The sequence below is a fragment of the Rhea americana genome, unplaced genomic scaffold (assembly GCF_003343005.1).
Source record: "Rhea americana isolate MKP2758 unplaced genomic scaffold, rheAme1 scaffold_16, whole genome shotgun sequence".
NCBI classification, from domain to species: domain Eukaryota; kingdom Metazoa; phylum Chordata; class Aves; order Rheiformes; family Rheidae; genus Rhea; species Rhea americana.
The window spans coordinates 8,515,237-8,529,589 of NW_028185705.1; the positions used below are offsets into that span (position 1 = coordinate 8,515,237).

The following is a 14,353-nucleotide window of genomic DNA, read 5'->3' on the forward strand; positions in this document are numbered from 1 at the left end:
CTCATGTACAGTCAAAAAATTCTCTGATAGGTCTTCTAAGTGGAACAGCTGCAGTGCAGTTCATGTTTCTCTGCAATACAATGCCTTTTTTATACCCAACTTTACTTTCCACCAAAAATRTATTTATTAGTAATCCTTTTCTAGGATTCATCATGTCAGATGAACTTTCAGCATATTGTCTTACTGTCCTAGTGTTCCTGGCTTAGTGTTTCTGAGCAGACTCAATTATGTGCAATATGTCTTTTTCTGGAAAGTTTGCTGTAATACATACACATCAGGCAGCTTAGGTGTGAATGGGTACCTAGCAGCCAAGATGGCAAGACACAGTTCTGATTGCGCTGTTTGTGTGTAGTCTGTTGGCCACAGATTGTGGCATGTTAGCCCAGTGATACTGAAACACTGCACAACTCCACAGCATTTGAATAGCCTTTGCAGTTGTCTGTTGTCATATTACTTTTGGCTTTGATTTTTTTTTTCTTTTGTGGGGGGATCATGGTACGTTATTTCACCCTTCTCTTGTGTCTGTGCTTCATTGATTGCTGATTATGGACCAGAGATCCTAGTTTGCTGGGCTTTATCACTTGGCAGTTTTATAAAAGAGCTTCCTTGTCTTCCTCCTCTTGCTTGCTACATCCCTAGGATTTTCCAAGTTACGTGCACCATTCTATGTATTTTACTTGTGTTAAGCTCTGACCTCCAGTAGATGAGACTTACTAAAGCGAAGGAGTGAAGTATTTCATCAAAGCACTTGCGTTTGGGAAAAGCAGTACTTTAGTATTAAGAGTGAGCATCAAAAGAGACTATGGATTAATGCTGTAGCTAAAGCTTGTTTTCTTCTCTCCGATTAATCTTGTTTCTTAACACAAGTCCATGAAATGTCAATAGCAAAGCAATTGTTCTCCAAAGTTTGTACGTATGATAAAGGATTTGTTTTATTATTATGCTCTAATTTGCTACAGTACATCTGTCATAAAATCGTTTCAGTCACTAGACAGGAATTARCAGCATGTGAAAAATACCCGGAAGAAAGGTTTGGCATTTGAAAACTGGAGGGGAAAACTGGGTTTCCYATAGATTAAAAAATAGGTATAATAGCCTATTTACTCTAACTTRAAGGCAGGATGAGAAGCTTATGATGATATGATTGCACAAATGGCTGCTGAGGAKGGTAATTTATGAACAGCAAAAGTGGTCAAATAGTGTTTTGTCATGCTTTGAGTATAATGTTTTACAGTATGTGTAATATAGGAAGCACAAAATATCTAACTGAAGCATGGAAAAAGCACTGAGATGTGAAGGGAAGTATGGTGGAAAAACTAAATGAGAGTAAGTGCTGAGAAAAATGTGGTTCCTATTTATGTTCATAATAGGAATGTAAGAATCTAGCAGATCAGTAATAGAAATCTGGAAAGTAAAAATGAACAGGGAAAAAAAAGCATTCCTTTGATTTGGCAGCATATATAACTTGAYGGTGGAGTTATTTTGTGTTCATAACACATTTCGTACCTAAAAAGTGATGTTAAACACAAATGAAAATCCRTTCTAACTATTATAACAAATACATGTTTCCAATTAGTGTTGGCTTATTCCAGCTGTTTTTGCTTCTGCAAAACAGCCTTCACAGTGGAATACCTCACCTGTATGAAGTTGAATACATGAAAAAATCTTTGCAAGGTTGGAGCTGGAGATTTTGTTAAATGCAAAATGGTAAACTTTGAGTTCCCACACTTAATGCTTTTGTAAATTAGTTTAAATTTTAAACTATGGCAGGGGAAATTGTCTGATTTTTGTGATAAGCTGCCTGTATAATGACAGTAAGTTATTTTGAAAGGAGATGAGATAAACTGGGCTCTTGCTCACCAAAGCAAATCTATTGTGTTTTTTTTTAAAAAACTGGGCATATCCCTGCATACTGCTGTAATATAAGAATATTTGTTTAATGAGGTTTTTGTGTTGCTTGTTATCTTACTGTGCTTCTGGCCAAACAAGAAAAGCTTTATCAACTGCTGGAGAAAATAGCTTTTTAAATCTAGTATTGGTGAAAGGCAATAATTATGTGCATCATATCAGTGTTCTTGTTCTGCTTGCTTTAAGGCCATTTTGGTAGGCTCATCTGTCATGTCTTGTCCTCAAACTAAGACTTATTTTTTCTCCTTTTTCTGGGCATGTAGCTTAAGTAAATTGACCAACTGTCCTTGGTTCCCTTCATAGCGAGCGGAGAGGAAAGCTGCTTCGGCGTGTGACTCGGAGCCTCTCTGGGGGCTGCRCTGCTGCTGCTACCTTCGGACGGCCGCTGCGGGACTGCACAGCAAGGTAGTTAGCGTGACAAAGCTGCATAGGTTGCTGACATACTTTAATGTCTTATACATTTCATTTTTGTTGAAGAGCAAGGAACATAAGATTCTCTTTTTAAACCAAGCTGAAGCTGTTTAAGTGAATAGTTTTATAAAATACTTTTCCTGTTTAGAGAAAGTGGTTATAAACTTTRGAGTTCAGTTATGTATCGATTTGAAGGATATTATATCACTTTATTATATTCATAAAGTAAACATGGTATTGGGTTTTACCTACCTGGAAAAGTCTAAAATGTAGCTCCCGAGGAGATTTCTGGCAGCTCTGSAGAGAGGACTTGCTGTTGTGGTACTGAGCTGTGATCAATGTAAGGTGGTAAAGTCTGTGGTTATATGCAATGAAGTAGAATATTTGTAAGACTTCCTTGGTGACATTAGGAGTCTTTCTGAATGCTTTGAAGAATAAATCTGCAAAAAAAACTTTGATTCCTTCTTGCACTGTGCATCTGAATAGATGTTTTAATATATTTAAGAATATAACAGTGGTTTGTAGTTTAACTTACTTGACAATGTTGAAGGATGCTAGTCTGAGAGAYTGACTTTACGTGAACTTTGTGGATGCTTAGGAGAAGCAAGATGTCACTGCTGGTGTTTTTCCTTCCTCTGAGGAAGAGCAGCACATGTATTTTTCCTGATTGCTGATGTYGGGCTGAAACGAAGATGCAACTTCTCCAGCTTTTAAATCAGAAGAACTGCCACCCAATATCAGTTTTAAGAAATGCTATGATGAATTGTCGCAACTAGTTTTTTTAAATAAAAGCTAAATATAATTTTAATTTTTTTAACTTCTTTGCAAGAAATGAATTCTTGATGACAGAATATACTAAGTGTTTTGATGAAAATATACTGTTTTTGTTWAATTCTGTTGGAACCAAATTTTGCTTTGTTATGCTGCATAAAATTTTCTGAAATTTTTGTAAGTGAASCACTGGTGTGCAGTCATATTGAGCTCCTATTTTGACTCTGGGATACATTGTCCTTTGAAAACAAAAAACTGAGGGAAAGACCTTGAATTATCTTACTTGTATCCGGTAGCTGAAGAAGCAAAACTGCATAGAAATCTTACTATATACATGGTATTTTATATATATAAGCTAACTGTTTCATAGAAACTTTTGTATCCTGCAGCTGCAGGGTGTGAAAGTTGCTTGTGCAATATTGATCTTCTTGGAGTGCATCAGTGGTAACTAAAGTTTTTAAACAGGCAATTTTTGTTTTTTATGTTAGGAATACAATGTAACTATGTGAAGAACATACATCAGACTGCCTCTTTTTAGMATTTTCTGTTTGTAATTGTTCTTTTTAGCTGCTTTGAGCCTCTTGAGATGCATATGTGGGATACTGAAATAGTCATCAGCTGTAATGTTTGAGATGGTTTAATATATGTAATCAGAACTATAAGAAGTTTTGCTGTGTTCTCTCTAGAACACTACTGCAGGGAGGTTTGAACACAAATTAGAGTTTATCTGTAGCTTGTTTATGTGTTGATCTGTCCTGAACCTAGTTTTGCTGCTTTTCCTTGTTGATACTTAATTATGGGGGTTGCTATTTTAGAAACTAAATTAGTGACTAACATCAGAAAAAGAAATTGATAAGTAGAAAACTAACTCAGGATTTGAAATCATTATAAATGACCTAAATTTGTAAGTAGACAAATGTATCCAGAATTATAACTTAAAATTCTGTTATGTTGTCTGTGCGTAGCTTGTCAAAAGCACCTATGTTTCTTGAAGCTCTAGCTTGCTAAATGGCTCCTGCCTACTAAAATAAATCTGTTCTGCTGATTGAGTGCACGTATTAGAGTAATGTGRAAGTTTCATTTTTAAAGAGAAAAATCTTGAAGCAAGAAAACAGTTTAAATGTGTATTGCAGTCTGTTCCATTGTACATGTATTTGAGATACCTATTCTACTGGAGGTCTGTACTTTTCTGGCATGCCAGTGTTATCAGATGTGACACTTAATAAAAAAGCGAAAGTTAAATACATTATCTGACTTGTAATTTAACAATTTACTTAGGCAGATGCCATGTTTTTCAGAGTCTGAGTTCTTTAAATTGTTTTTGTGCCTAATAACCCATGGATAGCAAATGTGTCGTTTGTGAAAAATACTGTGCCAGATCAAAAATAAGCAGCTGGTTTGATTTTGTTGGTGTTTACACTTTAACTACTTTGATCCTGCTTAAAGAAATAGTGAAGAACAATATGCTGCTGCTGCTGAGCTGTGGCAGCTTTGACTTTGTGTCCTTAAAACCTTTGCTTCAGTCTCTGTTATTTAATTACTTTCACAATGGTCACGTGAGCTGGAAAGTCAGCAGAAAGGTCTGGACTTCTCTCTTCCTGCTCAATATATTTTTCAGGTCATTTACATGGTCATCCACAAGCATGTTTTTATTGCTGTTTTAGCATACCATGAAGTATGCTAAATATCTAAATAGCATGACTGAATCTGCTTTGGATAAGACCTAGAACACTAGTTACACAAATAAAAACCTGTACCTCCAGCATGTTGCTTTGTAGTTTTATTGCTGTTTTGAATTTTTAGGTTACTGTTTGATAGTTCCTAGAGAAATCTGTCAGTAAGAGCAGTACAACAAAGTCTTAATTTAGGTAATGCTTTTCCCATTTATGAGTGGGGTTATATRAACAGATATTAATCTGGACTCAGCTCAGCAATTCCAGAAGTCCCTTAGGTCCTGAGTCACCTAAATCTGTCCATCTTCCCCCTCCGCCCCATTTTCTACCCACTTTTCATTTTGTAAGAATATTTCTAGCATTGTTTCCTAAATTAGTCATCTCTTCARACTTGCTGAAACTTAAACCAAATGTGGGAAAGATTTGGGAGGCTCAGAAAATAGAGGTGCTGTGACTGAGTATGCACTGTCCAACCACCTTTTACTTAAGATCATGAAACTGTTATCCTGACAACAGTGCACAGTTGTCTGTGCAACCAGCTGAAGTCTGTGGCTGGGGATGAATCTGAACTGTCTTTCTGCTCTCCCTGCCAGCAGCCTCTCAAGGGGTCTTGTAGCCKTTCCCATTTGGACAAGGTAACTTGCTTCAGAGAAGAACCTTTTAGTTTCATTTTGTGCTCATCACTCTAGAACTTGATTGCTTCTAGCTCCCTTTGAGGGAACTTGTCTGTAATTATACAAAATAGTACAAAAAGCAGTTAAATGTTAATGTGTTGTGRTAGTGTGTTGATGAATTGATGCATTCTTAGCAACTATAGTTGCAAAAGGGTTTTATATTTAAAAAGAACTCATTAAACCCCCAAGCAGCCTTTTGAAGACTTAAAAATATTGATGAAAGAAAAGTAAGTTAAAAGAATGAGTAAGTTATTCCAAGTTATCTGTAAACTTCATCTTTGAAGTGCTCATTGTATATCACACCTCAGTCTAGGCCACTGCTCACCCCGGGACACATGGACATGTTGTCTGTTCTCTGGTCATTCTCATTGCTTTATAAGAACAGTGCATCTTCTCATGATTAGGTATAAAAGGAAAACTGATCTCTTCTGGGGCTTTCAAAATGACACTTATTAACCTGCTATAGAGGAAAAAATGGATTAAATCTTATAGCTTTTTTTGATTTAGAATTCTTYTGTGGTTCAAAAAAGCTTTCCTGATTGATGGATGTTTCACTGCTTAACAGGAGGTGGATGTTGTTGGCCTCTCTCTCTCTTAATGTAAGAGGGATCAGTCTATATTGAAGCTTTATTTTCCTGGAAGTCCTTAGCCTCTAGTAAACTTGTATTTAAATACTGTTTCTACAATGTGATGTAGGCCAAGCTGCTTAAAACGAGGCTTGAAAGTAAGATTTTTTTTCCCTTCCTTAATACCAAAGTGTCCAACTTCTCTTAGCAGTGAAAACTTCCATTGAAATCCTGATGCTGCTAAACCTAAGTTTTGCACTTTGCCTCAGTGAAACCAAGGTTTTATGCTTTCTGTCTAAACATAAAGCAGGCTTGCCCCTCTTCTGTGGTAAGAATTGATTATTTCTTTTCTATCCACTTCACTCACTCTTCACTCTATAAGCATGTGCRCTTCTTAGGGTTCAGCAAATTGAAGGTCTGCCACTGAAAAGCTGTGGTGCGAAGTCCAGTGCTGGGTGGGATTGCTGTAGTTCCTCTAGGAGTACAGGGGAAGAACTCAAAGGAATTATGTTCTCTTCACTTGGAGCATAAATGTGGAGGAATACCATGAAGGAGAGTCGAGAGGAGGGGATCAACAATTTCACAACAAGTTAAAGAAGAATTTAGAAGAAAAGATGCACAGAAAGAAAGTATTCTAGGAAATACTGGGACTAGAGATGAAGGTAGTGWTTCAGATGCTGGAGTTCAGAATAATCAGACTACTAAGTGCTGTAAATGTTTGTACTAAGTGTAGTGATTTAATCCAGGTCTGCAGATGCTTTCAGATCTTGCATTAATTTTTATTCAGCCTCCTCATGACACATTCAAAATAGTCATAATACCCATTTAATGCTACTGGGAATTATAGGTCCAGTTCCTATCACACCTTACTGCTTATTTAGGAATAAGACTTCCAGAAACCTAAAGTAATTTGCATGAATTTCATTTCAGTAGCCTTAAAGAAATGGGGCTGCTTAGCAGCTCTAAAAATTGGGCATTTGGACTTGATCTCAGATACAGAAAACATTTCCTATAGGCTCCAGCTCAAATATTCTCAGTCAAGGAATTCTTTCCATACACTTCTACTGGCTTTAGGTTCACATTGAACGTTTTTTGTCTAAAAACATGAAGCCTTTTTCTTCAAAAGTGGAGGAGCACCTCTGGGTGTGCAGGCTGTTGGAGGAGCGCTAATAGGTTAAACTGTGTGCCAAAGTACTTGGCTAGTATTCTTAAAACTGGGAGCATCTCAAAGCGCATGTGTGTTCAGTGCTAACTTGCGTTCGACATTTGCTTATGACTGTTACACTYGTGCCATGTACTCTATGTATTGTTTTGGGACTTGTGCCAATTTCTCATTCTTTTTTACTTTCAAATAGCTTTTTTCGGATTACTGACTGCATTCCTATGTKTTTTTTTGTTTTTGTTTTTTTTAACCCTTCCAAATGTRCCTCTGTGCTTCCACCTCTGTGGAACTTTGCCAGCCTCCCCAGGCAGCTGGGGAGGCTTTGTACTTGATCACCTAGTCTTCTCCTACCTGAAGGCTTCTTGTCTGACTTCAAGCACTGCTTTCTTGCTAGTAGTAGGTGTATTCTTTTCACTAGCTTTCCATCTTTGTGTAGCTGTATTGCAGGTGTGACTCTGTGTTAGAACTTTTGAATGCCTGTGCCAGATGGAAACATTCAGTGTGTCACTTCACATCTGAATCCCCTTGTGTACTGTTCTCTTCCTGCGGTCAAACAGTTTCTTACACTTCTGGACAGATTTGGACATTTTTCCCTAGAGGAGCTTTTAATCAGATTGTGTTGGATATCTCTCTTCCCATTTTTACTGCCTGCCCCCCGCCCCCAAGTCCAAACAAGCTGAAGTGCCCTGCTTGTTCCTCAACCAGACTTTGTTTTCCTTCTGACCTGTTCCGTTTCTGCCTTAAAAGCAGCTCTAATGAGTTGTATGCAGAAGCTTTGAAAGACATTTTTATCTAGAGTATGTTAGTCTGCAAGGTATAAGACAMAAAGGTTTTTGACCAAAACAGATAATATTTTAAGTATTTTACTGATGGTAATATGTATTTTTAATTCTATACTGATACTAGTAGTAGAGCACTCAAAATAGAACATTGGAGATAAAAGCATGAAGTAAACTTTAAAAGGATGGGGGGTGTTTGCATAGCACATTCTCTGTATGTATCTGTAGTCTTTTCCATTTTCAAAACTGGACTTTGCTTCAAGCTGTGCCACTTTATCTGTACTTACTAATACATCCTTTTTGAATAAATGTTTTCTCTATTCACTAAAAATTTTCCTAGATATCATTGCAACTTGTACTGGTTGTAAGGACTTCAGACTCCTTCTGCTGTTACATGTAGTTCAATTTAGATGTGTATTAAGAGAAAGCTGTGTTTCCTGAGGGATGTATGTGTAGCTTATTGGAAGAATATAGGTGTAATTTCTTGAGTAACTTCTACAATTTGTGCTTGTTATGCACAGTTGTTTTTTTTCCCCCCTTTCTCCCCTCTTCTGCCCCCAGTGCTGGTTTTGTGCTAGATGTCTCAGTCAAACTAGAGTATTTGTTTTTTTGGTTCATGTCTATTTTTAATGTTATCTGGTCAGGAACTTCCATGTTCAGCTACATTTTTCAACAGTTATCCTGAGAACAGACACATCTTGAAAAAAACTTTTAGACATATTGATGCTAGACTACTTAATTTGCACTTTCTCYATTCTGCTTACCGGCACAGTAAGACTCAATTCTTTTTTTCATCTCAAGTTCAAATCAGTAAATTATGTATCCTATGGGAGAGGAAAGGAACGAAAGCTGCTCAGGGAGACTCAAACAGTAGCACTGAAAACTAAACAAACTTACTTCATAGTATGTTTGCATGCTAGCGCTCTTGAAAATTAAAGTTATGTTCTTCCATTGTAAGTCTGATGTAAGCTTTTCATGGAGGTGTTCAAATRAGAAGAGATTTTTCACTGCAGCTGAGTTTGTCTGACTTGGATTCCAGGATGTATTTCATGAATTAAATGTGGTAGTTAACTGTTTTAGAATAAGGATTATTTCTGGCTTTTAAAGCAGCCCTGGAGCTGGAAATACTCTGGGGGACTAAAGAATGCAGGCCAGGCTGGGGTGAAAGCAGTAGATGGTTCAGCAGATAGAGGCATAGATCTGGGCTCCTACTCCTAACTGACGTCCTGCCTGGCATTGGGAGACTTCTTTTAGGTTTTGTGCAGTCCTCTGAAGATTAAGTTCATAAACCCCATTGACTTTGAAATTCAAAGGAATTTAGATATTGAAGCAAATAATTTTGAGAACGGTATCTTTTGTTCTGTGTTCCCTTCTGTGAGAGGGAGGTAATGGTAATGCTGCTCCTTCACGTTTTTTCTTCCATTTACAGATGGAAGATTTAGATTCAAATCCAAGCAGTCTYGAATGATGTAGGGAAAGAATTGAGATGTAGGCGGCCAGTCCCCTGTGACAGCCAGTGTAGTATCACACACATGCTCAGCCATTAGCTCCTGCTGTTTTGTTTAAAATGAAGTTTCCTCACCTATGCTTCATTTTAAAAGCAAAATATGTATGTGCTTTGCTTGTGGGCAACTGTGGAATCATTGGAGTTTATTTTTTGATGTAAGCTATTAAAATTAGATAACAGATGTAAAGTTTTTAATGCTGGATGAAGAGGTTTAAAATATTAAGGCTTCTGGCAACAGAGCAAGAAGCTGGCATATTTATGACAATGCAGCTTTATTTATGTTCATCTTGAGGTAGCTGTTTCTTAGGGAAATGTATGGTTTAGGCTGTGATTGCTCCCTGGAGTATAAGTCAGCATGGAAGGCAGCAAGACTTCTAGGTAATAACAGAAATACTTGGGAAAGAGCCTGAATAATTATTGAAGTATTAAAAAATGTGACAGTTGGTCATATGGGACCAGATAATGAAATTGTAATAGTTTCAGGAATTGTGTAATGACTGAATTACTAGGAAACATTCATGTAGCTGACCTAGTTCAAAATTCGAAATGCTATAGATGTCACTGAAAAAGTGCATGTTAGTTTTTCTTTGTGGGAATGAGAATGCCAGAAATCTGTTGCAGTGATGTGCAGATCCCCTTCCTCCCCATGCTGTTATACAATGAACAGTTAAACAACTTGTGATGGACATGCAGCTTTGCTGTGCTTTTTTTTTTTTGCCATTCAATTTAATGGACCCTTTTTTATTTCACTACAGGGGCAAAGTAAAAGCTTCACAGTCTCTGATAACCCAGGCTTAGTTGGAACTTCCAATGGTCAAATGTGCATGCATGCTGCTATATGACATGTTCTTTTAACATTTATATACCTGATGTAGCACTGGTGTTTATGCTCTAATCACAGTTGTTCCCTTCTAGGGGCTTGAGTTAAATCTTATTTCTCAACCATGTTTGTGCCAGACTTTGCCCAAACTGTTGACCTCAGCAGCTGCTTCAGCACTGTGCAAAAGCCTGTTGGAAGGTTAGCGGGAACATGGGATGGAGAGTCGGGTTTCTGCCCTGGTCTGTCTTTGGGTCTCTGCCTTGAGCAGTCTCTTGAAAGGCCTGGGCACTGACTCCTCAGGAAGTTCTCTGAATAATGGGAACTTAATTATTGCTTATACAACATGGATAGGGTTTCTATTTTGTTCTCTGCCCATCTCTTGTCCATAAGAATGTTGGATAAATTTGAATGACTGGTGTGATATAAGAAGCTTTTGGTCTGGACAGATCGTCTCCTACATGTCTAGCTCTAGATTTTCTTTGTTTTTTGTCTGTCTATCTTGAACTCATAGGTCTTGAAGTCTTYCTTGAGAAGCCTTACCATTAAAACTCTTAATACCCTGAATAGGGACTTGACTAACTTCTTAAAAATAAATCTAGGCAGTTGCAGTGAAATACGTGGGTTTTTTGTTTTTGTTTTTTTGTTTTTTTTGTTTTTTTTTTTACTCTGTTGTCTTTGGTTTTTGTTTCTAACTGGGGTGTCATAAAGTAGCAGTGATTTTTGTTCTATGTTTAGGTCTAATTTAGAATTCAATGTAACTGCTGTATTTGACTTTTCCAATAGAAGCTTGACTCTAATTTGATGTTTAGATACAGGTTGAATTTTCTGTCTTTGCATGTTAATGAGCAAGCATTCTGGAAAGGTATCAGGTTTTCACAGCAATAAATTTTAATGACTTCTGTTTGTACAGCATTAGAAAACATCTGGTGTTATCAAAATTCATAGACAAAATGAACTTGGAGCGAAGATTGTCCTTTTCTGCTCATAGTGACCTCAATTTATTGTACCTAGATTTGTGTGTATATGATGACATTAAGACTTTTACATTATTAGGTTGTGCTATAACAGGAAACCTGAGGATCTGCTTTTGTTTACACACTGATTTGGTAATGTATTTTTTTTTTTTTTTGGTTTGTTGCAAATAAACATCTCCAAGTGAGAGTAGGAAAGTGAAGCTTACACAGTATCTTGTGGAGATCAATGTGGTGTAGCCTTTAAGTTGGATCTTGCTGAAGTTACTCGAGATGCGTAATACCTAGTAACTGCATGAAACTTCTGGAAAGCACCTTACGTCCAATCTTGCAAAGCTTGTTCCCTTTGCGTGTTTGTACTCATTATCTACCTGCAATGAGAAGAGCAGTTTTTCTTCTGGAGTTTAAAATTTGGTTCACACCTGTCCTGCAGACTTAGTAGCTCTAATGTATTCTCTCTCTAGGTGAGCTGTCACCTCTGTTGGTCTGTTTTGTACCTCTACTTCATTTTTTGAATATATACTAATATTTAAAGTAGCTGTGAACATGGTGTAATTTATAGTTCCTGAGCAGACTATGCATGGTGTGCCTGAGCATCAGTCTATAGTATATAACTGTTTGTTTTTTTTCCCCTGTGAAGAATGAGAATTGTAGTGCAAGTTCAGATGAAAAGCAGRAAGACTGTAAATCTTCTCCCTCAAATCCACTTGAAATAAAAATGACTTTAAGGAATGGAAGTGACCCTTGGGGACAGAAGTAAAAGATCACTTTGGAGCTGTGTACTTCTGTGTGATGGCACTTCTCTCAGTATTTCCGTCAAACAGTGGTTATGGTTTTTCTTAGCAGCAGCATCTCCACTTCAGTATTACAGGGATTTCTCAAGCAAAATGATTTCCCAGGCACTGGATTTTGTTCTCTGCCAAACCCTCCAAAAGATCCCACAGGACTGTTTAAGAGAGCCAGCAAGTTCACTTGAAGAGGACTTTTTTCTCTATCTGTACTCTCAGTTGTGACTTGGCCAAATTTTCTTTCTATCTGTATGGTTACAAGTACAATGCAGMGATAGCTGTGGATTGGTAGAGGATCTTGCACCAATTGCCAGGGGTAGGAATGTGAGTGACTGCCTAGGTGTCCGTGTCCTGGAAATAAAGAACTAAATGCAACAGGTAATACTGAAATAATATTCAATTTAAAAACAGTGAGTCTTAGTTTGAGTTGGACAATTATTGCCCTAGTTTGCAGGCTCAAGTGTTATCTTATGCGTGGCAAGTTTATACTTAGTTTATCAGCATTTTCAAATGTGAGATTTTGTTTGGCATTAAAATGATGCATTTGTRCTTATGAAACAGGATTTAGACTTTGATTATCAAAGAGATGTTATATGAGATGTTTAAATACTACCTCAACCATTATGTTAGACTGTAATTGGTGAAGTTGGCTACCTCTTGCTTTCAGTAATTTGATCAGTTAAATCATTTGATAGGTTCTTTTCTGTAAAGCGTCACAGAAGTCTTCAGTAGTTGTCGTAAATCAATGCAGTTTGCCTACTTCAGATATCTAACATAAAACAGCATTAGCTTAGAAGATTTTCAGAGGAATAATTTAAAATTTCAGCATTTCATAGAAACAGCTGTTGCACCATACCGTAAGAGCTGCATGGTGAATTGCATGATGGGCAGAGTGCTTCTGGCTTCATGTGACATGTCTTCTGTTGATGGAAATAAATGAAAGGAAGCTTGTAGTGCAGGGTTTTGAGGTTTTTCACAATGCTGATTTCAAAAATGACACTAGATAGCATGAAAAACTCATTAATAAAAAATGATTTTGGTATGATTTGCTTTACAAGATTTTGGACTTTCTTGGAGGAAAGTCCTGATATAACTAGTAGCCAATCTAAGGAAAATGGCTTGTGAAACGACRTTAAGTGGATAGGACAGATACTCTAGGACTGTTACAGCCTTCAAATTTGTACACCCAAGTTTTTGATGTTATGAAGGTTCACATGTATTTTGAGTGATGYCAGCATTTCAAGAAGAGTGACCAATCCATCTTCATGTCAACTCCTCTTCCTCCTCCTGGCAGCCTTCCTTTCCTCTACGTTTCCCCCTCGTTCCTCCCTGCCAATCTCAGAAGCTGATGCAACTGTTCAGTCCTTAAGTTCAAGCTTAGTGTGAAGAGCAGTCACTTTAAGTCACATCATATGTTTTCKAATGGATGCTTTTAGAGCTTGTTAAATGCTTCAGCAAGGTTGAATTACTTGTGTTTATCTGAAAGCAGCCTGCTGAGACAAAGCAAGAAAGTAGACACTGGATCTGAATCTTATTCCAAAAAGGCTAATCATCCTTTCTGGTTTAATTGAAGAGGAACTATGTTTGTGCTCAGTTATCCTCTTGTCTCCATATTCCCTTAGATSGATATTTTAATAGCCTTTTGTGACCAGGTTAACTAACACCTCTTGGTAGCAACCWAAGGAGTAGCTGGTTTCAGATCTGATCAGCAGCTATACTGAAGCTTATGAGAGACTTGTGTTCGGTTCAAAATAAGTGTCTGAACTGTTCTAGCGACAAGGACCAGAGTAAGGGAGAGATGCAGGTTTTTCCTGCCTGGCATCTTATGGCTCAACTTCCAGTATTATTTGGGAATACTCAGTCTTGCTGGTGTGCTGTCTGCTGCTCAGCATTTAGCTAATGCTCTGGCCTACAGGTGCTCAGGCAGGAGAAAATGATGAGGAAAGTCAGCTGGTTCTTTGTTCTGACTTGTTTCTAAGAARATGCCTGTGATTCCTCCTTCATCCATGTGTGTGATAGCTTCCTTGTTTGCTATTTCCAGACCTGGCCCTCTGGGTCACAGTCTTGTTTCTACACTCTCAAGATTAAACTTGTAATTGCTTTTTGGCCTTCTTATGTGTTCTCCTACTGACACCTGCACAAAGGGAGCAGGGAAAGCTAAACCAGTGAAGTGCCCCAGGCTTTGCAAAAGCATTTCTGCCTTGTAAAGTCTGGTTATTTTCTGTGAGTAAGTTCTAGTACTGGCCTTCACAAATGCTCCATGGACCTGGTAAGGGGCTTCTGCTGTTTCAGCTATGTTAGTGTGTTAGGGAGCTTAAGTGCT

General features: G+C 37.6%; 1 protein-coding gene across 1 annotated transcript in view; it reads left to right on the forward strand.

The window, feature by feature from the left end:
* FHIT (fragile histidine triad diadenosine triphosphatase) overlaps positions 1-14,353 on the forward strand; it is a gene marked incomplete at its 3' end in the record, with an annotated part of 448,706 nt that overhangs the window by 47,658 nt on the left and 386,695 nt on the right. The window contains exon 2 of the mRNA XM_085300015.1: positions 2,212-2,313. The remainder of the gene's footprint in view (positions 1-2,211; positions 2,314-14,353) is intronic.